The 23,790-nt window shown below is 33.8% G+C and overlaps 1 protein-coding gene and 1 long non-coding RNA gene across 2 annotated transcripts in view; one reads left to right on the top strand and one right to left on the bottom strand.

The window, feature by feature from the left end:
* Window positions 1-23,790, top strand: part of LOC128922016 (ADP-ribosylation factor-like protein 5B) — a 137,548-nt gene that overhangs the window by 78,429 nt on the left and 35,329 nt on the right. The window lies entirely within an intron of this gene.
* LOC128922017 (uncharacterized) lies at window positions 21,916-23,256 on the bottom strand. The gene is made up of 2 exons (XR_008471288.1): window positions 23,009-23,256; window positions 21,916-22,472 (listed from the first exon to the last, which is right to left on the bottom strand). It is a non-coding gene; the product is annotated as an uncharacterized LOC128922017 (long non-coding RNA).

Below are 23,790 nucleotides of genomic sequence, written 5' to 3'. Positions count from 1 at the left end.
TTACCTGTCGTAGCCGTTGGGAGTATGTTGAGTCAGCGAATCCCACGATGCTTGCTGTTGGCATTAAGTTACTATTTTCAGATTGTTCTGTTAGACAGACAATACAGACTGTGTAACTTGACTGCCAGCGTTTCGCGTTAACTCCTCCCCTTCTAAGTGAGGATCGTCCACGATTCTTTCAGTTACCTTTTTTACCAAGACATCTATTGCCCTTTTAGCAGCATGTTTTTTGTATGTTATAAAGGCAAACCAAAACAATATTAGGATAATGAGTGTCGTTATTATAACCATGAAATCCATTGTTTTCGAGTTTACATCTTCTTGAAGAGCGCCAATATAATTAACATTTTCTACATTCATTTCCTGAAGGTAGTTTAGGCTCAAAGTGTCTAAATGACCCAAAAGATTGATTTGCTGTGCTGTTGGAGTTAAAGGTGTTCGAGAAAAAGCGTTGTTTCGGTTGCGGTATTCAGTACCATTTATCTTTACTGACTGGGCAAAATTCAACAAATAGGTGCCGCTGACGGTTCTGATATTTCCAAGCTGATCCTCTATTTCGGCTGTGATATTGTTAATAATAACAATGCCATCGTCAATTTCATTAATGCCCTTATTATGGTTGGCGGTAGTTGAGCAATTCGCCACTGATCCCATAATGAGCTGTTGCCCACAAGTGGTAGTTTTTAGTGTTTTGCAAAATGTAGCAAACGTAGATTTTCTTACAAACTACCTTAGGTATAGGATATTTTATAACAAAATATAAATTGTCACTATTTTGCAAAACCTTAATTTTAGACATTCCTAATATTTCTATTATAGTTACGTTGGTAGAGTGCTCGTCAATAAGTGTTTTTAGATCATTATTGTCTAATAAAACAGGACTAATTAAATTAAGTTTGGCTAACGTTATAGAAATTGTGACAGCTTGTAACTCGAGAGTTATTATTCTATTTCGTGCTAATATTATTTCGAATAAGTGACCTGTATCTATTTTTTCTTTTTTAGTTGTAGCAATGATTTCATTAATTTTGTCTGTTATTTCTAGTATCTTTTGCTGAATATGGGTATTTATTCTATACTGTTTTAACGTTTGGAAAAATGTTTATTAGTTGTAAGATAGGTGGTTTTACGTCTATGATGGTTCTAGATGCAATTTTCTGCACCATAGCAAATTTTGAAAATTTGTCAACGCATGTTAGAAAATATTTCTGATCTGTTGAGAAAATATCGACGTGCAATATTTCTCCGATGCTACCTGGCACTGGCGTAGCTGCAATAACATGTTTTATTGGATGTCGTTCGTATTTCGAACAAATTCGACAATTTGATGCTACTTCTTTTGCTTTTTTAACCATTTTTGGGAAAAATGCTGCTTCACATTTTCTTATGCTGCTCTATGAGCTCGGTTGTGCTCGGCAACTATTATTTCGGTTTGGTCACCTTCGTTGTAGACATCTGTAACCATTTTTTTCTGTGTGACGGAATTTTACGTTGGGGTGGTGTTCAACCAATCGGTGCTGAATTTTTGCCAAAACTGGTAGGCTGCAATGTATGGCATTTACTACGCTATCATTAATAACTTCTTCCAGCGTTTTTAATAATGACTCTATACTACAGAATGAAATTATATGCCTACTTTTTGATCCAAATATTATAAAGGACTGCTTTGATAAGCTTTCGCTCTCTTGAAGTATTATCTGATTTCGGAAGCAATTGACTGGTTTATCCACCGTTTCGATGGTGTAGGTCAGTGACTCTTCGATGTGCATAGTGGCACAGTCAGAGTGTGCTTCCATTTCAACCTCTACCATATTCATGTGCTGCCTTGATAATGCGTCGGCGACATGATTTTCTTTACCTGGTTTATAAAAGATTTTTGGGTTGAAACTCTCTATGAGTGACTTCCAACGTTTAATTTTAGCATTTGGATTTTTATCCGAAAGTGCGAATGTTAGAGGTTGGTGGTCTGTATAAATGTTCAAATGGTTTACACCATATAGATAATTTCTCAAACTGTTAAGTGCCTACACTATTGCTAAGAGTTCTCGTTCATTAGTTGCTAAATGTTCTTCTTTTTTTCTAAGTGTTCTCGGTATCATGGTTATTGGTTTCTTTTCCTGTGAAAGCACAGCTCCTAAACCCCTTGAGGAAGCATCGGTTGTTAAATCAAACGGTTTAGTGAAATGTGGATACGTTAACGTGACATCCTCTGATGACAGAATTTCTTTAAGTTTGTTAAAGGCGTCTTCACCTTCTGGTGTTAATTCCACTTTAATTTTTTTCGATTGGGTGGCACTTACTTTGCCATTGTCCCCTTTTAGTCTTTGATAAAACATCTATAATAGCTTGCTAATCCCAAAAACGAACGAAGTCCGCGAAGTGTGGTCGGTTGTTCATAGCATTTTATGCCGTTGACGTTTTCAGGACTTGTTTTTATACCATTTCTTGATACGACAAAGCCTAAATATTCTACTTCTTCTTTGAAAAACTTGGATTTTTCTACTGATACTCTCATATTAGCTTCGTAGAGATTACGTAACACCCATTCAATGTCCCTTACGTGATCTTCGGCTGTTTTTGAGTAGATGATAACGTCATCGACGTAAACGTGACATGTTTTGCCAATTTGGTCCCTTAGAACATCATCGATTGCTCTTTGAAATATACTCGGGGCGTTTTTAAGCCCAAAAGGCAAGCGGCAGAATTCATACTTGCCATTATTTACAGAGAAGGCGGTTTTTTCCCTGTCCCTTTCTGCTAACTCAATCTGGTGGAAACCAGACTTCAAATCAAGTGTGGTAAAGTATTCAGCACCCTTTAAATTTGACAATATCACCATTGCACTTGGCATCGGATACTTGTCCTCGATTGTGATCTCGTTCAGTTTTCTGAAGTCAATCACCAAACGTTTCTTTTTATTCCCTGCTTCATCTATTCCTTTTTTATCAAAAACCCAAATCGGGGGGGAGGGGGACCTTGAAGGACGAATGATGCCATTGGCAAGAAAGTCAGCTACTTCTTTGTTTACGAAGTCTGCTACGCCCATAGGATATGGGTAGAGTTTGGAGTAAACTGGTTCTCCGGTTTTTGTTCTAATGTTAGCAATAATATTTGTATTGAAAGGCAAAGACTCGTTAGAATCTGCAAAGGCCTTCTTTTTATTAGTTATCATTTTAGAAAACAGATTTCGGACAGAAGAAGGAATCTCTTCCCTTCTTATATTAATAAAATTAACATTTTTGCATTCATGGAACAACAGGTTTTCGTTTCCAAAATCATGTCGTATTATTCCATTGCTCAAGTCTATTTGAGCATTTACCTGGTTTAATAGATCTAATCCAATTATACCATCAAAAGTTGAGTTGTTATTAGGTAAAATAAAAAAAAACTGTAATTACACCGAACATTTTAATTCTGCACTTTTGCCTTACAGGACTATTGCCATGTAAAGACTTTACTAAAAATGGTCTAGATGCGGGAATGATATTTTTTAATTCGGGTATTGGTTTGATATAATTTTTTGATGCTCCTGTGTCTACCAGTAGTTTTATTTTCCTCCCATGATTCCCTACTCCACGCTCAATCCACGGGAGAAGGGATTTACCATTAAAAAATTCATTTGTTCCTCCTCGAGGTCTTCAATTTCAGCCTCAGCTCGTTGATTATAAAGTGTCTCGTCATCCTCCTGTTGTTTTAAAGTATTAATTCGTTGCATCTTTGGTCCAGTAACCCTATTGGAATCTGCCTGTCGTTTTTGTTGATGGTTACTATTAAACCCCTGTCTAAATTTAGTTCGGTACTGCTGTTGTCTTTGCAATGTTCTCTGCGATGGCTCTGTACGCCAATTTATGTTTTGCCGTAATCTTGACACAGAGGGATCTATATCCATAGGTGTCACCGGCTCCTGCCTGTCATAGCTATTTTGATTTTTTTGTTGATGTTCTATCTTTTTCTCTGCGTTAATACTTTTTCTAATTTTATTTTGATCTTCAATGGATGTTGCAAAATTTGAAGCGAATAAATATCTCTCTCTATTTTATTCTACCTCTTGTGCTAATGCTAATGCACTAGGTAGGTCACTAGGTCGGGAAGCAAATAGTATGTCGCATAACGGCCTTTTTAGACCTGATATGAAAATTCGTAAAGTATCTGCCCTATATTTTTCGCAAATGGAATCGGCTATTGGACCTTCATGAGTCATTATAGTCTTATTTGTGAGGAGAGTCAATTTCTTCTCAACCTCATCGAAGTATTGGATCACAGAAAGATTACCCTGTCTTAAAGTGGAAAGTTGCTGTTCAATTAAATATATCGGACGTTTGTCCGCATATGTAAAATCTAATCTAGCTATTATAGCATCGAAATTTAACACTGTATTAAATGATGATAAAACTGCATCAGCCGAGCCTTTAACTTTATTTCTAATTATTCCAACTTCTTGGAAATGTCTCGAGCTGCCTTGGTATGTTTTAAATACCTCGTATGCCGTATGGGCGGCCTGTCGCCAGGACACATAGGAACTTATTTGCCCATCAAATTCTGGTAATGATTTTACCAGATCAAGGGGCTCCTCACACTTCACGTGGGGTAATACTCTTACTGGCTCAAATGTTTGTGGAGTTTTTCCAGTGGTCAGAGTGGTCATTTGGTCCGTCAATCGTTGTAGTTTAAGGTCAAATGATTGTTGTTGTTGTTGAAGTGCGCCAGTCATGGCAGCCTGTATTAAGGCCGTTAATTGATTTGCGTCCATTATATTTCGTCGAGAAGTTTGTAAATTACTATTTTTTTCAATCAAATCTTCTAAATTGTCGTTATGGCTCATTAAAACGTCGTTTACATAAAATCGAATAACTACACTGTCACAATTTTTTTTTTAAGCTATTTGGTTTTTTTTTATAAATTTATTTCAAGTTATTTAATTTAATTTATAATAACCTCAAAAATATTTAAATGCTTTTGCACACTTTAATTTTAGCTTTGAATTTTTTTTGAGCACTCTACTTACAATTTTAATGCTGCGTGGTCTATTGTATTTATTTAGATTTAGTGGATATTTCTCCGTCCTTCTACGATTCTGCCAGTCCAACGTTGGGCGCCAATTATTCTATTTGAAGTGCTCTTTATTGAGTCTCTTTTAAAACTAAAGATACAATTCACTTACAACTATAGCTTAACCTTCGCTGCCGTCGCTGCACTCGCTGTAGTTACCTGTCGTAGCCGTTGGGAGTATGTTGAGTCAGCGAATCCCACGATGCTTGCTGTTGGCATTAAGTTACTATTTTCAGATTGTTCTGTTAGACAGACAATACAGACTGTGTAACTTGACTGCCAGCGTTTCGCGTTAACTTACACATTCAATGTCCATACCTTCTACTAGTATCATTTAGTAATTTTAAACTTTGAAAGTTTAGGTGGCCAAAACGATTGTGCCACTTTTTTGCATTTGATGTGTCCCTTAACATATGCACTTCACTGTTTTTCGCCAGCGTTTCATACAAATACAAGTTGTCTTCCTGCTTTGCTCTTAACACAACTTTATTGTTTTTGTTTTTTATTTGCACTTCTTTTTCGCCAAATATTATTGAATTTTTGTATTGTGTCGATTTACTAACCGACAAAAAATTCATTTGCAAAGAAGGTACGTACAACACATCACGCATTTCAATATTTTTTTTGTTTACTTTTAAGACAACTGTGCCTATACCGAACGATTCAACGTACTTATCAGCTGCTAATTTTACCGAAGTCTTTGTTTCACTGAACGACACAAACATCCTTTTGTTGCAGCACATATGTGTTGTCGCGCCACTGTCAATACACCACGTATTTTTTCTTTGCTCCGCGGCACTTACATGTAACAGACAATTTGAATGTTCTGTTTTGCACTTGTTTTCTTGCGCTGTCGCTTTTTTGAGACATTCACTAGCACGATGCCCAATTTTATCGCAATAGAAACACTTGCCTTTGAATTGTTGCTTTTGATCGTTTTTCTTTATGTTCTTATTTACACTTTCGTTATGACTACTGTTCGTTTTTTGATCCTTATTGTATTGCGCATCCCTTTGCACATGTGTGTGTGCGTATACCGACGCACTTGAATTATCGCATTCGTTTGTTTCTGCCTTTCGCGCAGCTTCTTCTAGAAGTTTCAATTTTACACCTTCAAACGACGGCAAGTTGTCACGCGTTTCAATCGCAACAACAAAATTCTCCCAAGAATTAGGTAGGCTAGACAAAAGCATAATTGCTTTGAGCTCATCATTCAGCCCTATCACGCAATTCATCGTACACTGTTTTTTCGGAAAAGTTACGAAATTGCTTTCATGCAATTCGATTATCTTAAAAAGTAAGTTCGAAATTCGTAAAGTGACATTCACAGAATACATTCGAATCGTCAAATTCGGAAGTTTTTTTAAATTATTCTACGACGCGTTTTTGCTAACGGAAAAATTTAAGAATATACTAAAAAAGAAGAAATAAAACAAAAAAAAGGTTCAAATGTAAGTTTTTACTGAATTTAAGTTAATTGCATTTGTTAAGGATAAAATATATTTCAATTTGATTTCCACAGGTCTAAAGTAATAACCACGAAACAACAATATGCGCTTCTGCTTGAACTTTTGCAGCAAAAGCCCGAAAAGGCGCAGGGTTTTTCAAAGTGTCGTAAGGAAGTAGCAGCGGAATTTTGGAATAAAGTAGCCGATGGACTCAACAGTGTAGGCCCCCCCCCACTAAAGACATTTCAAGCTGGAAGAAGGTAACGTAGTATAGTTCTTTTAATTATTGAAACTAAAAGAATAATTTATATATTCTATAATTTATTTTTTAAAAGGTATGGCTAGATTGGAAGGCATATATTAAAAGGAAATTGGCCGAAAATAAAAAAGAACAGTCAGCTACTGGTGGCGGTCGAAATAGACAGCACCATTTCAGCGAATTGGAAGAAGCTGTAATCAAATTAACGGCGTTAGAGACGAGTACTAACGGCATACAAAACACAGTGAGTGTGGGTTTATCTATGGCAGTTGACACTGATGAGGCCGAGGCCGATATATCGCTTCCTTCGATGAGTTGTAGCCCTTCACTGCCTAGACGTAGTACTAAGCCACCAGAAACAAATACAATTGATTTAGTAAAAGAACAACTTTTACTTCAAAAAGATTTTCAAAAGAAGGTTTTTGAAAAGTTAGACGATCTTTCTTCAGATATGCGCCGATTATGCGACCTAAAGAAAGCAGAAGTGGAAGAAATCGGTGGGCATAATAGAGCAATGGAAAATTTAATTGCTGCAAAAAATTCTATTAAGCAGCAAATGTTGCAAGTAGAGCAACAAAGCTTGCATTATCAAAAATATTTAAATAAATAAAAATTTAATCAAACCTCCAAAAATATATCGTGTTAAATTTATTTAGTATATTATATTCGTGTAGGTGTTCTACATATAGCCTGTCTTATCTGTGAAGCTTCATCATTATAAGTTGATGAGATGATATCATCATTTTCAGACAAATTATTTGGTTCTGAAACATTTTCTAAAGCTTCATCAGGTACACGAAACTGGATGCAAACATTGTGCAACGCTGCCGCAACATTAACGATTTGAGATGCCTTCCATGGCTCGTAGTGAAGTTCACGAGCACTCATAAGACACCTAAATCGATTTTTAAAAACACCGATTGTTCTTTCTACAATATTTCTCGCCTTTGCATGTATTTTATCATACTTCTCTTCCGGGCTTCCTGAGGAAGGTGTTCGAAAAGGTGTCATTAACCTTGGTTGTAGGGCATATCCAGCATCTCCTAAAAATTGTAATTTTGAAAGTTTGTAAAGAGTTATGACAATTTTTATACATATGTATAAATTATATTTTTTACATTTTTCCATAATAAATTGTAAAATATATTTTTATTCAATTTCACTTTTATTCTAAATTTTAATTATTTATTAATTTCAATAATTAAAACTAATTACACTATGAGGATATGACTCCTCTCGTTGATGTCCACTTTGAGAATGCTCGATGATCGCTTGTTGCATTCAATATTTCACTGACATTCGCCAACAAGCGCCAGTATTTTTCCATTGAAAATTGCCATTACTTTTATGTCAATTATTCAACCAAAGGTGCTGGAGTCTTGTTGTTTGGCGTCTTCAAATTGAGGAATGCGAAGGTCATCAATGCTATTTACTTTGTTGTTAATGCAAGGTTGCTGCAGCCTGCATTTTAACACCAAGCATCAATACTAACTTAACCCAGCACATGAAATGGGGAGCAAAAGTGATCTCCAATATAACCCAGCATACGATAATTGGGAGCAAAATCGATTATTAATCGATGATACGTTAACTTATATATGTATGTATGTAGGTATAATACCCAAAAGCCAAGTGTTTCGGTCCCCATCCAGGTACTTTTTCTCAAAAAATTAACGCGCACTGCTAACATTCCATATATGGGAGTCATGATTGCTCCCAGGATACTGAGCGTTTACATAACGTATTTTCATATTATTGTCGCATATCTGCAAAACATTGAATAAGAAGTTTGAAATGTGAATTTGCTACCTTACTTACAATCATGGCATTGATACTAAAGTATCCTTTGCGGTTATAATAGAGAAACTTATCTTTTGTTGGAGCAACGATTTTAATGTGTGTACGTCTACACACAAAATCGCACCTGGAAATCCGTATTTCTGATAGAAATCCCTCTTGGCTTGTCTTTTTTCATCGCTACTTAAATTAAGATTTATCCATTGAGGGCACAGATGGGACTGAAGCGATGCTAATACATCTTTTAAGACGCAACAAAATGTAGACTGAGCCATTGGAATATCGAAGTCCTTGCCTACTCCATGCTGGTAGCCTCCCTCAGCAAAAAAACGTAAAACTGAAGACAAACGATGAAGTAAAGATATAGATGAAGTCCTTGAAGAACTTGCATTCCTCTCAAGAACGCCGAGGACATACGTAAAGGCCGCCTTATTTAAGCGAAAATTTTTAACAAACCTGTTTTGAGAAACTCCTTTTAATAAAGTATAACTATTTTTATAGAACCTGAGTATGTACGTTGTTTCGCCTAACTCCAGAGGGTTGCTCAAGTCCCTATGTGATTTTCTTTGAAGTTTTAGATCGCGGCGGGTTCTCTCTCGTTCTTCCTCCATCAGCAAAAATACATACGTCAGCGAATACATTTTTTGGTCAAAAATTCAACTATATCATACAAGTTTTCAGTTTTCTTTATCAAAATATACATAATTTTCTCAACCCAGCTGATTTCTAAATGTCAAAATCCAAAATTTAAGTATGGTAACAAAGTTTCGAGTTCACATGGATTCAGTGATGGCAAATTATTCGTATTCGTAGCGAACATTCGTATTCGTAGCTTTGCTACGATGGATTGCGTGATAGGGCTGATTAATTTTTATGTCAAGCTCAGCTATTTTGTCTATAATTTCGACAAATGTTTGCACGTATTTTGATGCGCCTTCCCCTGGCTGCATCTTTAAGCGCAAAAGCTTTTGGTAAAGTTGAACTTTTCTGACTGGTCCAGTCGGCAAATGAACATCACGCAATTTTTTCCATGCGTCCGCTGCGGTCGTACAAGCTTTTATATGCAAAAGCTGATTTGGCTTTACGTTTAAAATGAGGCACGCTAACGCCTTTTGTTTTGTGGTGTCCCATTTTGCTGATTCTGCTTCAGTTGCTGTCTCGGGCTTGGCATTTATAATCACCTGCCACAAATCAGCCGTAATTAACACAATGCGCATGGTCATGCACCAAACGTCGTAGTTATCATCACCAAGTTTTTCGATTTCCTGTCGGTATATTCTGGACATAGATGGATCTATGTCCATTGGCTCTGGTTTTGGCATGTTGCTCCTCTGAGGAAATCGTAAATTATTATTGAAAATACCGTTATTTAATATGTTGTTATTACGTTGCCTGTTGCTGTTAGGGTTTAAATAGTTTGAATTTTTCCCAAATTGTGATGCGAAGGTCGCTCGCATGTTGTTGGCTTCTAATTCTTGTGCTTTTGCTAAAGCATTTGGTAAATCACTTTGCGATAGTGAAAATAATATGTTTGCTAAATTTCCGTTTAGGCCCGTTATAAATATGCGTAATGCGTCCCGCCTGTTTTTTGCTTTAAGCTCTTTCGTTACAGCACTGTCTGTTCGGTATGTCATTATCGTTTTATTTATTAACAATGTTAATTTCTCGTTTTCACTCAATTATAGTGAAATTGCCTTCGCGCAAAATGCTCATTTCTTGCTCGATAATATGAGCTCGACGCTAATCGGCGTAAGAAAAATCTAATCGTGCTAGAATAGCATCGAAATTTAGAACTGTTCCGTGGTTAGACAAAGTATCATTAGCATCATGAGTAATTTTATTCTTTAGTATTGTTAATGCAGCAAAATACCTACGGCATTGTTAGCTGATTCTCACCAGCCAACATATTTATTTTGTTTTCCAGCAAATTTTGGTAAGGACTTTACCACTTCTAGGGATTCGTCACAGCTGATCTCCGGATTTATTACCTCAGGTTTGAAATCTGTTATTGTTGATGACTTTGTTAAATCTTCTATTTGCCTTCGCATTTCTGATATTTCTAATATGAGTGATGCGTTTGCAGCGGCAATTAGTCGTGCGACTATAGTCTCATTTTCGCTACTTAAAGCCATTTTTAATATTTTTTTATTTTGGTTTTAATAATTAAAATATATATTTTTTTTCTTTTCAATATAGACAATGTTCGATTTTATGGCTGCCTTTGCAATAATTGCAATAATACAACCTTTCGTATTTTGAAGCGCTTGTATTATTTCCCATTTACAGATTGTCTCCCTTTCTTGAGACTTGTATCATTGCTATAGTTTCAGACATAATTGTCTCCTGATTATAATAATCCTCAAGTGTGACCTTCTTATCTTTACCTATATATTTAAAAACTTTCTCCATACATTTAATTCTAAGTCTATCTTTAATTGGATCCCTATTCCTATTATTAATTCTATCAGCTCTTACAAATCCTTCAAGATTTCTAACGGTGCAGTCTATTTTGTTATAATCCAAGTCAGTAGGTAAAGCATCAGTTATTTTTATATTTTTGATCCTTTCTAGGAAAGGAGACTTTTTTATTCTGGAGGGTCTGGAGTTCAGAATCGCAGAATTGAGTTTTTGTTATAAACCGGAGGGTCCCCCTTGCGGTGGTGAATCGCGGTTTCAATTCATTACCTAATGTAAGAAGAATAATATTTTCTTTATGAATTTAAAATATATATGTAATAATTAGGCTTAATTTTCCTTTCCTTATTGTTCTTTGTTTCCTTGTTTTCTGCTCTAATGTTGTATCAGATCTGGGTTGGCATGTTTCCTTCCTTCGTTGGCAACGCTTCGGCATAGCGTGCAATTCTTCTAATTTAATATATTTTTTTTTAGTTTTATTGTTTGGAGCAAGGTTTTGTCTCCTTTTATTTTACACCTTGGTTTTTGTTATATTTAACTATGTTCTTAAGAATGTTTCTTATCTTTTTAATTTGTATTTGCACGACACGTGTTGTATATTAGATTTCTTTATTATTATTTTTTTGGAATTAACAATTTTATTTTACAATTATTGTTTGGATAAGAATGGATTATTCCATTCTGAACGGAAAAAGTGTATCGAATTCTTAGATAAACAAAAACATTAATAAAGATTTTAATTTATGTGGTTGCATAGTTACAATGTGTAAAGATTCAATTATTTTTACAGTTATGGTAAAGTTGCTGTGTGGAGGCTGTCGTTAACTTGCACCCTTATTTATTTAATATCAATGATAAGTGCGCATAGACTTCTTGATAGAAGTCATTTACCGAACTGGAATATTGGATTAGGAATATCATCTGATATTCCAAGGTTTCTAAATCTCGTTTGTCGGCATAATGAAGTGCCAGACATCTAAAGGGGTATTGTATGATTCTATAGCTGTGTTCGCATTTCCTATTATTTTTTTTCGAATTACGCTAATGATCCCATAGTATTTGGGAGTGCCTTTAAGAGGCTCGTAAATTTGAAGTATGCTATCTACTCATTTCTTCCAGGAGCTAAATTCCCCCAGGTTTTCGGAAAACTCTGCAGACAACGGACTACGTCTGGAATTTTCTCCAGATCTGTTAAATTATCTCTAAAGGCAGGATCAATTGACTGATCGGAACATTGTGCCATATTAGCGTTGGGGTTTAAGACGGCTGTTTCGCGGTGTCATATCACGTTGCTTCATTTTATATGATATGAGCAAGTGATTTGTGATATTTAAATATGCAATGTAAAGTTCATCAGCAGGTGCACTGGTTCAATTCTAAGTAATTAATGTGTTTTTCTTAGGTCAGCTTAGGAACGGAGTTGAAATTCTTGAATTTTAGAGTTTGGGGTGTTAACTTGTACACTTTGTTTTTGCTTACAAACTGAAAGCTACACACTATACTGTATAAGATCGCAACTGAGTGCAAAAAACACACTCTTCTCTTCAAACACTACTAAATTATAACTTATTTTAGCTTCTGTTTCTCTGCTGCTCGATCTGCTGTCGTTGTTCGGATGCCTTCTCCTTCGTTCGCCGCCTATTGCTTATTCTGCTGCCTGCGGCTGCGCTGTTCTGCGGATGTTGGTTGAAAAATGGTATGTCTATGGAATGTTGGGAATGGAATGCTAAACTTATAGTCGGGAGGATATTCTTTGTAAACAAAATTTTGATTTTTAAAAGCATTTATCGGTACCTTAATTAGCCTTGCAAAAAATGTGGATACATTTTTAATAATCGGTTTGACTCTTTGTTGGTTCACTGATTCAAATGCTTTTTCTTTAATGGAAATACTTATTCCGTTTTTAAAGAACAATTTTCCCTTTTGGTGTCAATTATAGCACCTAGTTCCTTCAAACTGTCATTTCCCAATATTCCGTCAAAAGTTTTGAGTGTGGGTAATATAAAAAAACTAACTATTGATTTGGGATCATTATCATCATGATCAATTAAGATCAATAGATTCGTATTGTTGTTCTTGTTCACTATTTTCAATGGCTTCGGTATATTCATTAAGTATTTCATAATATTTCAAAATATTTCCACGTCGATGGGCTGCCCCCCGATGGGCCAGTTTTCTTCTTTTCTTCTCTACAATTTCACAAAGGTTAATAATGTTAAAAATGTTTTATAATAGCATAGTATACCTGTATCTTTGTGATAAGTTTCTAATTTTAATATGGACTTCCTTCGGAGTAAATTTATGTGCCATTTGCACAGATATATCGGCATATATATGCAAATTGCGCTTGGCACGTCTTAAATCATCGGCCCGCTCACGCCACAAGTCAATTAACACACATTCATCAGTGCTAGTCCAAACCACTCGCTGCTTAATTTCTGCCATCTTCTAAAATATTAAAATTTGATTTTGTCAATAAACTTGCACATAATTGAAAAAGAAATTTAAAACTTCTTACCTCTAACGCTTTCCTTTCTATCATTTGTTGACGTTTTCTTCTTCTTCTTTCTATCAATTAACATTCACAATAGCAAAAATCGGGCATTTTTGGGCAGCATTGCCAGCACAAATGTGGTAAATTCAGCTAAATGCACGAAATTTTTGTGCATTACTAATTTGCTTTAAAATGAATTAATGCGCGAGTTAAAGCAAATCATCGCCGCTAATGCAAATTAGCGATGTCGTCTGTCTAGGCTATTAATCTTACTGTTCTTCTAGTTCTGAAATAGTTTTGCTTGTTTGTTTGATGATTGGTCTTTGTACATTAGGAATCTGTTGGAATTGATTACCTACAGTAGTAAAGTATTGTCTTTATTGTGGCTGTCCAAAAAAGTTATTTGATTGCCTGGGATTGTTGGCATTGTGCTAATTGTAGGTGGAAGGAAAGGTTTAGTTTGAAATTATAGATTGTTAGGAATTTAAACATGGCGAGGTAATGCCATTGTCTATTGCACTGATTTCTGAATGTACTTTGTTTTCCTCTATTTGAAGCATTGGTTCGGTATGCTTGATTTGATCTAACTTCAAATGTAATGCAGTTGGTACGTCTGTATGCTCCTTCATGCCGAGAACACGTTATAGATGGCTGACAAAATATTTTGTTAGAAGAAATTTTTAATGTAACTGATTTTCAGAAAATAAATTCGTTATTGATATCAAAAATTTCATCAAGTTTTCTTTTTCGATGTCAATTTTCTCCTTCTCGCATTTAAGCAGCTCGTCCAATAATAATAAATAACAGTAATGAATTCATTTCGATTACAAAAATTAAGTGTTATTTAGTTGAACTTTTCTAAGTAAATGAAAGTGATTCCAAAGTAAATACTGAATCGAAGCGTTAAACATGTCCGCAAACTATCCGTTTCATTGAAGTGCTTTTTGGTAAACCACATTTTTTTGTTTTTCGACCTGACGTTAACACAAACTAAGCGGATGGCCATGTGAAAAACAATGATTTTCTAAATTTATCCCGCAAACACTAAGCGATTGGCCTTGCGACTTGTTAAGATCCGCATACTTTCGCTAACTCTTATCCGGCTTCTGAGCAGGGATTTGCCCACCTTTCCACCGGAGTCTAAGTATATTTCCGCCCTTTAGAGCTTGACAGCTCTAGCGGCGTAATATGGCTGCCGTTCCTCTTCTCTTAGGAAGAGTCTTATTTCCGACCTCCTTTTTACTGGTTGGTATGGCGGTTTTTGGGTCTTGCCGTCTTTTTGTTGTTATTTCTTCCTCTATCTCTTCCAAAAACAAGCTCTTTGGTCTTTTCAGCAGTTTTTCCACCTTGGGGGTGTCGGATATTCCATTTAATGATGGCGCCACACATATCGATCCTCCGAATGTCATCTGGACCACCTGAGCATCCCGTAGCAGTGATTTAAACTTCCTGTATTCTAATCTAATAATAATATGTATCTTTAAATTTTCTGCTCGTCATTATTTTATTATACAAAATATTTAAATTTCCTGTCATATGTTTTACCTAATAAGACTTTTTTAGTCATTTCTTTAATTGTGTATACTGAGGATACGAATCATAATGATTTTAACAAATAAACAAATTCATAATGTCCATTTGCAGTGGAGAACGCTGTTTTATGTTTACCGCGTTCGTCCATTTCAAATTGATAAAAACCTTTGGCTAAGGCGAGAGTAGGAAAATTGTCAAATATATTGTCTATATTTGGAATTGGAAATCTATCCTTCATAGTTACGCTGTTCAACTTCCTGTAGTCGATCACAAGTCGCCAGTTATAGGCCAATCTACTAAATATTTCTTCTTCCTTTGTTATTGTATTATTGCCTTATTCGTTTTTATAATTCTGTTTGGGTAGTCTATTATCGCATTCATCTTCGTTAAGATATGAGTCGGTAAACACCGTCCGTCCTCTTTTTCATTAAATTCTTTAAATATTGGGAATCTGCAAAGTTTCCTTTGCCTTTTCCTAGCGTTTTTCTTCTCATTACTGTGACTTGCACATCTACTTCCCTCTTCCATTTCGGGTTACAAATATTTTTATTGATCAAAGTGAACTCTGTTCCAGTGTTAATGATGTAATATAACCTTCTTATGTGTGTATCTATTATTATATAAGGTAATTGTTTTGTGGGTCACACTGATAATTTGTATTTGCATTGCCAATATCCATAGGTTATGGTTTATTGCGATTTGATATTGTGTACCGATTATAATTTCCTGATGGGTTACAATTTCGCGTTAATTTGTGTTTGTCGTCTGGTTTGACATTCTAGTTTGGCTAGTGTGGCATGTTGTCCGGTGTCCAATGCGTCTATCAAGGTCGTATAAATGTAGGTTTTCCTCTGGTGCCATCGGTCACATACTGAATAAAAGCACTATTTTCGACATTTCTCCTTGATATGATTTCACTCATTAAAAAAAATAATCACCGACACACAGTAAAAGTTCAATTTATTCCAAACAACATTATCCGACATACAGTAAAAAGTTTGGGTCTGGGCCTATAACCTATTGGTTTGATTTATTTCAATGTAATGAATTTGTTACACAGAAATGAAATACTTAGAAGCTATAAGTGAATAGGAAGATTACGAATGAGGAAGAGATGGTAGAACAAAATAGTGGTGGAAGTGTTGCCATATCAAACTTCATGAAACTTTATGTCCAACATAAATCGACTTCTTAAAACTTAAAAAAAAAATTTCAAAATTTTAAATTTTAAAGTCATCGTATCTTATTTCAATGAAGCTAACGGCATTATAAACTTTTCCTTCTGATACAGTAAGAAGTCATAATTGCGTATTATTCTATTTTGGGTAGTAAAATAATGTCCACTTTTACAGTAGCTGCAAAGGTTAATAAGAGATCTGATGTATTTTTGCTTATATATAAGTTATCTTTTTATAAACCTTGATTTGAAAAATGTCAAACGTGGAAATATATTAAAATATAAGTATGTTCAATCTTAGATTGAAATAACAAATATTTTTTTTTTTGAAAAATTCAATTTATGTATCAAAAAGCGAACATACATAATTAAGCCAGTAAACGGAACGTCAATGCCAAAGTGCGCGATCGTCAGTTGCCGTCAGTTTCTTTACTGAAACAGTTCATATGATTATTACAAATAATTATAGCAGACATATGTAAGTAATAGTAATAGTTGTGTGTTGTTTTTACAGTAGATATTAAAGGTTAAATTTATTATTGAGATAAAAATGAGACGGTTCAATAATATAAAAAAAACATTAGCGGTGGAGTAACCAAACTTAATTAGGTCAGAACAAAATATAAAGAATTTTAAATAATGAAAACAAAATATTAATAATAATTAAAATCTGTCAATTTATGCAAACTACTACACTGTACTCATGTATTTAAGCATAAACACACTGGTCCGAAGCTAAAAAATAAAGCCAAAACTCATGAGAGATAAAATGTATCACAATAACGATGGAACTCCCAAATATGAAACTACTTATTTGATAAATATTACTGCACACTCATGGAAATGTTAAAATAAATATTGTGTGTGTATCTCTCTTAAGTATCTAGAACTATGGTATATATTAATCTTATACCCATTCGGTTTCAATTAACTCACCTCCTAAGATTAAAAAAATGCTTTATTATAATATCTTTCACTTAAGCATTAGTTTCAAGTTAAGTATAGGTTTTGTGTTATTAAGTTTTAGCTGTAAATAAATTTAGTTCTCCAAATGTATTTCTATTGACAATTAGTATGTTGTATTTCTTATATAGGTTCTAGAAAAACTTGTATTAAATTTAGTACTAAAAATTATTTTTTTATATTATAAGCCTCTAATTATCATATTTTCTTTATGTTTCATAACGTATTGAAATTTTTTTAGTAACTTACTACAGTATCTACTGTATAAAAATAAAACTGTGTAAATTTACATCGCAAATTAATATAATAAATAAAAGATTTCGAAAAGTTGAATAAAGTGTGTTTTGGTCCGTCGTATTATTATATAACTATTACTCGGTGTAAAGGCGAAAAGTGATAGAGAAGAGATTGTGACTTTCGTAGTAATTATAAATATGACGTAATCGGAGTTGGAACTCTTGACGATTGGGCTTTACATGATCTCGCTTAGAGATAGAGTAAGATTGGTAAGTAAAGATCTTTTAAATTTGAATATTTGAATGCGAAGGTTACCACCTGTCTGAAATTTTTAAATAATCCAAATGGTAAGTAAAATACTACAATAAAAAACTTGATTTTGAAAATGTTTCTAGAGAGAAGTTGCCAACTAATTAAAAATTAAATTAATCATAGAAACGAAATATTATATATACGAGTATAGCTGAATCTCGATTATATGTGAATTGTTTAATCAATAATATATGTATGTATATTAACAGAGAGAAAACGAATAAAATTCCATTTAAACATCGAATATTGTGGTAATCGCGCTCTATTAGGTATGATTTATTTTTGTTTACTCGAGAATATTTACATTTTTCATTAACATTAAATCAACCTGCGTTGTTATACTCTCGCAACAAAGTTGCTAAGACAGTATTATAGTTTTTTTCACATAACGGTTGTTTGTAAGTCATAAAACTAAACGAGTTAGATATAGGGTTATATATATCAAAATTATCAGGATGACGAGACGAGTTGAAATTCGGATGTCTGCCTGTCCGTCCGTCTGTACGTGCAACGGATAACTTGAGTAAAAATTAAGATCTCTTAAGGGGTTACATGGGTTTTGTCGCGTAAAAAATGGCCTATTTTCAATATTTTTTTCTATGTAAAAAATGATTTATTTAATTTAAACTTTTTTCTGTCTTATAGATGCATATTTAAAGAATAATTTCTGAAATTTAAAAAAAAAAAATTTAAACTCTTTTGTTGTGACGTCATTTCCGGTGACCCCTCGGAAAAAAGGTGCGTCCGCGTTGTCAGCATAACTCCTGACAGGATCATCCAAATGAAAAAAAAAACAAAAATAAGTGTTTTAGGTAAGACCATAAACTCGTGCTTGAACGAAGGTCAAATTTGCTTTACATTTTGTTTTTTTTTAATAGTTGTAATTGAAAACAAGTAAGGAAAGGCTAAGTTCGGGTGCAACCGAACATTTTATGCTCTCGCAATTTATTGAAGAAATTTAACCAATACATATATGTGGAATAAAGCTCACCGAATTTTTGAAAAACCTATAATTAGGTATATGGGAGCTAGGAGAAGATACTTTTGAAAAACCTACAATGAGGTATATGGAAATGTTATGACCCGATTTTAATAATTTTTGGAACAGAGACACACTATTAGAAGAAAACAATTTCCTCTGAATTAAATTGAGATATCTGAGAGATTTACCCACATTTTCGGTTAAAATTTATCCTTAGGCGCTGAGTTCAACATGTTCGATATCTGGGGCCTTGAAAAGTTATGGTCCGTTTTCGACAATTTTTTCACAAGTGAAGCCAGAGATGATATGCACTAATTGTGTAAAGTTTTATTCCGTTATCTTCATTGGTTCCCTATGTTTACATTATAAAGTGAAGGAATAAGATGGATTTCAAAATTGAGTTATAAGGAAAGTAGTAGTGGTTGTGAACCGATTGCGCCCATTTTTTGTCAGGGTGTTATCAGGGTGTCAAGAAAGTATTATATACCGAATTTCATTCGAATCGGTCGAGTAGTTCCTGAGATATGGTTTTTGACCCATAAGTGGGCGATGCCACATTCCCATTTTCCATTTTGTAAAAAAATCTGAGTACAGCTCCCTTCTGCTATTTCTTCTGCAAAATTTAGTGTTTCTGACGTTTTTCGTTAGTTAGTTAACCCACTTTTAGTAATTTTCAACCTAACCTTTCTATTTTCATGTTGTGTGGTGGGGTACGTAAGAGAACCGACTGCAGAAAGTTTGGTTTATATAGCTTTATTAGTTTGCGAGTTAAATACAAATAACCGATTTGTGGGCGGGGCCACGCCCTCTTCCCAGACGGACGGACGGACAGACATCCGGATTTCAAATCTACTCGTCACCCTGATCACTTTGGTATATATGACTCTATATCTAACTCTTTTAGTTTTAGGTGTTACAAACAACCGTTATGTGAACAAAACTATAACACTCTCGTAGCAACTTTTGTTGCGAGAGTATAAAAATAAAATCCTTCGTTCAAGCACGAGTAAATTGTATCTCGAACACCTGTACAAAATCGGTTGAGTAGCTTTCGAGAAAATTTGACATCCGACTTTGAAAACACAGTTCCGAGAAAAACGCACTTAAAGTTTTGAGTAACAATAGTACTTGACTTGGAGCGCACACCTTCCAAAGGCTGTATCTCCGAAACTATTTTCGACTTAAAAATTTTGGACACTATTCTTGAGATGTTGTGGAAATTAATAAGCTAAAAAACAAAAAATCGCCCACTTACGGGTCAAAAACCATATCTCAAAAACTACTTGACCGATTTCAGTGAAATTCAGTACATAATACTTTCTTGACACCCGAACGACATGGAAATTTCCATATAACTCAATTTTGAATTCCATCTTATTCCTTCACTTTATAATGTATACATAAGGAACCGATGAAGGTATCGGAATAAAACTTTACACAAATACTGTATTTGATCTGTGACATTACTTGTGAAAAAAAGATCGAAATCGGACTATATCTTTTTAAGGCCCCGGATATCGAATATAAAAACTCAGTGTGTAAGTGTAATTTTTCACCGAAAATATCGGTAAATCTATTGGATATATTAGTTTAATTCAGAGGAAATTATTTTCTTCTAATAGTGTGTCTCTATTCCAAAAATTGTTAAAATCGGGTCATAACTTCTTCTAGCTCTCATATACCTAATTATAGGGTTTTACCAAAAATACGGTAGGATTTATTCCGCATATATCGGTTAATATGTGAAATATTTTAGTAAAATGAAGTGAGCGAATAGTCTTGTATATAGTGTACCTTGGTGGTTAAAATGAGTGAAATCAGCTCAGGATTACCTCAGCCCTCATATACTATAAATGATGATTTTCGTTATTCTATTGGATTTTATGCCGAAAATTTGGGTCTAATTGTATGTTATCTTAATAAAATTACATTAATAAATTCCACCCGAACTTAGCCTTTCCTAATTTGTTTTCTATATTGACCAGAGTTGCCATCTAATTAAACAAATATTCGGCTAAAATTATAGCATAGTCGAATGATCACAATATAAGCACAAAACTGAAAGTTTTTAAGTTCCTTCTAGTAAGGAGCCCAAAGAAATGCAGATTTTTTAATATTTCCTGAGTAAACTTCTAAATTTGTTATTCTAAGAATTTGTACACATATTGTGGTAACCTTGAAGAGTTTTAAATGAATTTTTATTTGTAAAAACTGCTGCAGCAGATCTCCAGGAATTCCTCCTGGATTATATCTATAAAAAAACACAATTTTTATCGACAATAAAAAAGCTAAAAAAATATAGTTTAGAAGCTTGTGTAAAACTTCGAGACTATTCGGTTCACAAATTTCCGAGAAATCTTGTTAATGGACTATCAAAACACAGTTTTGAGAAAACAAGGTTAAAGTTCGGAAAACTACTTTCAAATGGTCTGAAGCTTCGTTACAATTCGGATTCGTTGGATTGACTTGAAATTTTCAGAGTGAACATTTTTTTTTTTTTGAAAATTATAACTAGATGTTACTGTTGGATGTAATTTTGAAAATGGTTTGCAATAAATTTTGATTTATAAATAGTGAAAAAATTCCATCTGTACTCAGTTATTAGTATGCATTGCTTACGTAGGCTTAACCGAAATGGACCAGAATCCATATTGAGTCATTCTCCACAACTAACAAAACCTTGGGGTTATATCGTTTCACTGCAACAGCAATACTAAATAAAAGAAAACACTTCATTTTTAATTTCACCCAACATTAAATTTATTTTGTCATTAAAAGCATGCATTTTTATAGTTTGAACATTTGATTATTAATTAATATATCTTATATATAATTTTGCATATTTATTTGTATACATATATGTATGAATATTCATAATATTTGATATAGTGTTTTATATAAGTGCTCATTTCTCCTGAAATCGCATAGTAAATGTATAGTATATATATGTATTTCTTGTATCGCCGTATTGGTGCATTTACATATGATTACATAGTCAATTAACAACGTATTATTTTGTATTTTTTTAATTTGGTAATTTAATGTGAAATTCATTGTATCTCGCAATCAAAATTCAAAATTCAAAATTCATGCTTGTTTTTTATCATTAGTAATCCCAAACAACAGCAACATGTTTTGAGGTCTTCGGATATTTATACTGGATGATGATTCAAGGGCTGAGTAGAGTTTAATAAACTTTAATTAATACACACACAACAATTTATTTTGATAATGACAATTATACTAGAGTATTTTTCAAAAACAGCTATGTCTGTAGTTATATTTATATAATTCTCACATTCTACAATTCTAGGCTTGTGGAAAATATTTAATTCACACTTTAAAAGTATAATTTAGTATTATGTGATTTTGCAACAAGTAGTAAGCTTCAATTGATTATAGGTTATATATACATATAATGACGTATATTTTCACACTCTTTACTTGCTAAATTTAGTTATTGTGATTCACATTTCCATCTAGTAGGGTAGTCCAATTTACACACGGTCAAAAGTTATCCATATCGTTTTTGCTAAATTTAATTGAATTAAATAATAATTGAAATTATAATGAATTCAGCAATGCGCACAAAGTCTTTTTTTGAGCGAGAGCAACGATTTTTTAAGGACAAAAAAGAAGCGCAAAAAATGTAATTAAGTAATTTTTGTGCTTGGATGGTCTCGACTGATTAGGCTGTACGAACTGTTATACGCTTCAAATTCAAAAGCAATAAATTAGAAATTATAGAAAGAAAACATAACTGTTGAGTTTGGGCGCCTTGCACGCCATGGTAACCCTTGGTCATCCTGAAAATACCAAGAAGTATGTGATATCAAAAATGAAATAAATATACATGTGTTCAAAAAATAAGGGGAATTTTAGATTTTTTTTTAATATTTATTCATTCATCTACATTAATGCTATCGGCAATAAAATTGTCTCCAATCGATATTATGAGCTTTTTCCAATCGTCAAAACATTTTTCAAATTTTTTTGATCAGTGCAATTCTTTGATATTTTTGTAGTCGGGCTTGAAACGAATTTAACAAATCAGAGATCGTTAAAACGTCCCATTGATTTTTGAGTTTTAAATGCTGTAGCTAATCCTACTTTGTTTTATTTATAGAAATCACAACATCTTTTAATTGAAATTCATGTTTCTAATTTCCAAACTTCACTATAAATCCGTAACTGAGCATTCCAAACAAAAGAAATTCGAGAAAAACTGTCAAAACTTTGAGGCGTTATTTGAATATACCATGTTTAGAAAGCAAACTTTATTTCTTTAAAAACCCAATCTGATCTTATGATACACTCACAATAGTTGTAAAACTAAACTCACCCATTTTGAATTTCAACAACCCACTCTCTCCACAACGATACCACAAACTTAGGCGATAAAAAGTTGACCTTTTTTTAAAACGTTTCCTCAAAAAAATTTTGTTCAGCACAAGTGGACCAGTGGACCAGAATCTATGCACTAAGCTCTAAGTTAGAACGAACTCGCGCTTTTATACTGTTCTCTCAGCTCACAATTGCATCTGAAGACCCACACATACATGCGCATTATATCCTTTAATACAATTTAGATTTTCCGCCTAACTGAGTGTCATGTAATAATGCTATCGGGCAGCGCTCAAGCGGCGATAAATAAAATTAATCATTCCATGTGTTGCGCGTTCGATTTAATTTCCTTTGATTGGTTTCTTCTTATCACAAATGTGCACTTGCAGCAAGCGCACATATTGCGCAATATTAATACAACGAGTAGGGGTTTCAAAAGAGTTTCTGGATTTTGTGCTACGCCATAGAATATGACAAAATTGTAGTAAAGTGTAACAGTACAGTAATTGTTGCCACTTCAATGCATTCTCAAAGCCATAAAGTACCAAAATGTGAATGAAACATTTTTTTATGAATGAGTGAAGTACACACATACATACAAATTGACAAAAATAAAATATGTAAGTCGTTTCTTATTAAGTATGTGGGTCATAAATCATATATATATTGGCTGCGTCTAAAAATAGTTTTAGTCTTTTATAAATGATGATTCGAAATGCATTGACGTCACACGTTGAAATGATATAAAAAAGTAAAATTAACTGAGAAGGTGGGAGAAGT

This window comes from Zeugodacus cucurbitae, chromosome 5, assembly GCF_028554725.1.
Source record: "Zeugodacus cucurbitae isolate PBARC_wt_2022May chromosome 5, idZeuCucr1.2, whole genome shotgun sequence".
Taxonomy (NCBI): Eukaryota; Metazoa; Arthropoda; class Insecta; order Diptera; family Tephritidae; genus Zeugodacus; species Zeugodacus cucurbitae.
Note: the sequence above shows the minus strand (reverse complement) of the source record. Positions and strands in the feature narration are given on the sequence as shown.